This window comes from Myotis davidii, unplaced genomic scaffold (genome assembly GCF_000327345.1).
Source record: "Myotis davidii unplaced genomic scaffold, ASM32734v1 scaffold3930, whole genome shotgun sequence".
Lineage (NCBI taxonomy): Eukaryota > Metazoa > Chordata > Mammalia > Chiroptera > Vespertilionidae > Myotis > Myotis davidii.
In genome coordinates this window covers 38,891-42,035 of record NW_006281637.1, presented here as the reverse complement: position 1 = coordinate 42,035, position 3,145 = coordinate 38,891, and the positions used below count along the sequence as shown (strand labels likewise).

The 3,145-nt window shown below is 43.0% G+C and overlaps 1 protein-coding gene across 1 annotated transcript in view; it reads right to left on the bottom strand.

Moving 5' to 3' along the window:
- The window catches only part of LOC102753338 (arylamine N-acetyltransferase 1), a 16,334-nt gene that overhangs the window by 12,696 nt on the left and 493 nt on the right, over positions 1 to 3,145 (bottom strand). The window lies entirely within an intron of this gene.

The following is a 3,145-nucleotide window of genomic DNA, read 5'->3' as shown; positions in this document are numbered from 1 at the left end:
CCTGCCAGACACCCCATTTTCTCCCCGTATGAGTCCTGGGGCCCCAGAGACTTCCCGGAACCGGAGTTCAGAGCCGTTGGGAGCTTGTGACTCCCTCCGGATTCAAAAAGACAGCCACGTCCTCAGGTGCCAGACCCTTTCTGCGCGCGCCCCCTCCCCCTACCTCTGCACTTTACTTCCGCAGCTCCTCTGGCTCTCAGTGTGCTTTTCTTTCCTTCTAGTTGTAGAATTTACACTCAGCCAGGCTTCCTGTAGTTCTGGATGATGTCCGTTTTGTGTTTTTGATGTATTATTCGATTGTTGTGGGAGGCAGCAATTTCCCAGTGTTTATCTATGCCGCCATCTTAGTTTCTCCGGTAAGTGATTTTCTTACAGACCTTGGGAAACTGGAGGATGAAACAAGGCCATAAAAAGATAAGATGCTTGATGAGTCCATTACTCATAAAAGATACACTTTGAGGACAGACCAAGGACAGAACATCCTTTGATTCCATTGCTGTGCCCGGACCCTGCCCACATGTAGGAGTTTGCCTCAGGAACAGGCTGAGCTTTTGTAACATCATAGAAGATTAGCCACCTTGTTATCAGACTTTGAACTCCTGAAGGCCCAACCAGACCCTACCCTGCGCTTTCTCTGTTACACTTGCAGCACACAGCTTCACATACCTATCTTCTCCCTCAAGCCTATATAAACAGCCAACTGGCAAGTGGGGGTCATAGCAGAATTCCCAGGGTAACTCCCCATACTACCAGCGTTATTGGAATAAACACTCATATATGATTCCATCCTGTCTCTGCTTAATTTGGCTCCAGTAGTGACAGGTGGCCTAGACCCATTGTGTCTGGTTTCAATCTGAGAAAAGCAGCAAATTTCATGAGTCTGGGGATAGTCAGGGTCAGTTTAGAATCGTGACTTTCAGCCATGGTTTCTGGGGCCTCCTAGTCAGGGGTGCTGGACTTAAGTAAAAAGTGAAATGAACGTGGTAAGAGGAGAGAGGATGTTAAAGGACAGAATTGAGTAGAAGGAAAGTCTGTTAGAGTAAAAAGGGGAAATGTAGTTTGTAAAGTCTCAGAAACTTTGGCTCTGGGAGTCCTGGACAAGGAAGGGAGGGCAGCAGTGGGCAGGTTACGTGCTGATCAAGTGGGACAAGGGGAGACCTCGCAGCTCTTCGGACCCTACATGAGCACAGAGGTTCTAGTCAGGCGAGAGCTGCAGAACAAAGCAGACAGGCCTGGGGAAACAGAGGCCATGCCCACCCCGTCTCAGTGGGGAGAGATGCTCCGGCTGTCACGTGGGGAAGAGCAAGGTCCATTGGGAAATGTCTGAAAATGCTCCTTTGGAGACATTTTCTTTTTATCTACCAGCATTGAAACAATTGACTTAGGGTTAGGACTATATAGGCCTCAAACTTCCTGTTTCTCTTTAAGAGTCCTCATCATATGGTCACTGGACAACCATGCATCTATTACCCAACAGGATAATGAGATGTACATTTCAGATCCTTTATGACAACCGCAGTCATTATGGCTGACCTATCCAGAGTGTTTTCAGTGCCAGCCATGTTTAAAAGCACTTTACCTTATTTATCTCATTGCATGCTTCAATGAAGCCAGCTACTGAAACAAACAAACAAAGAAACACTGAACAATTCAGGAAGAGTTTATTTTTCACCCACATTACCTCCCATGTTGTACCCTACAGTTGTTCAGGGATCCCAGATCTTCTCATCTGTGGCCCCACTTTTTCTATGTCCTCAGTGTCTCTTCCATCAGCCAGTGGGGAAAGATAGCAGTGAGCTCACTGGTGGGAAGCATTCATGGTTTAGGCTGAAAGCTGTGCCTATCATTTGTCATCACATTCCATTGGTTGGATCTCAGTCACATGGTTCTACCAAACAGCTGTGAGGGTTGAAAATGTGATCTAGCCATGTGCTCACAAGGAAGAGAGAGTATATAGGTAAATACTAACAATCTCTGAAGGCTGATATAAGTAATCCAGTGCACTTTACTTGAAAAAAAAAAAGAGTAAAAGCAAAGCGTTACATAGAAAGCTAACGCCTCCTCTGAAAAGCTGACTACTGTGAGTTTGGTATGTAAGAACACAGAAATATATTATAGTTTGTGTTCCTGTTTGGACCAATAGGCTTATATTCTACAAAGTACAGTCTTTACTGACTAATAAGCACTGTTTCTAATTCTTTATTTGAATATTCTCGTCGGTTCATTTTCATCAAGCTGTCATCCCCACTTACCCACTGATGATGCTCTTGTGAGGGTGACCAGTGATGTCCTCATTACTAAATTAGACGTTTATATTTGTGATAATTCTTCATTTCTCAGCAGCATTAACTAACTTGGATCTTTTCCTTTTTCTTTTTAAGAAAATTAAGCTAATTGGGGTGAGATTGGTCAATAACATTATATAGGCTTCAGGCGTATGATTCTATAATACATCGTCTATCTATCACAGTGTGTGTTCACCGGCTCAAGTCAAGTCCCCTCTTATCACCATAGATCCCCCTTTCCCCTCTTCTACTTCACCCACCTCCTCCCCTTCCTGAAATCACCATGCTGTGTCTTTGTCTGTAAGTTTTGTTGTTGTTGCTTAACCCCTTCACCTTTTTCACCCAGCACTACCCCCTCCTCCCTTTCATAAGGTTTTAATTTGCATTTTCCTAATAACTAGAGAATTCGAGCATTTTTTAATACATCTGTTGGATACTTTTATGTCTTCTTGGGAGAAGTGTTTATTCAGGTGCTCTGCTCATTTTCTAAAATTTAACTTTATTGTTGAAAGTATTTTTAGTTAGATTTGTTGGTTCTTGAGTTGTATAAGGTCTCTATATAGTTTGGATATAAGCCCCTTATCAGAGATATTGTTGGAAAATATCTTCTCCCACTAGGCTGGTTGCCCTTTTGTTTTGTGGATGGTTTCTTTCACTGTGCAGAAGCCTTTGAGTTTGGTGTAGTCCCATTCATTTATTTTTACTTCCTTTGCCTTTGGGGACTGATCCACTTTATTACTCATTGCTCAAATGGTAAAAAAAGATGCACTATGTTTGGGCACAAACTTTTTCTCCAAGGAAATATTAAATATCTTTTTCAGCTCTTCCTCTACTTCTTTCCCATTCAGTGTCTTAAACTC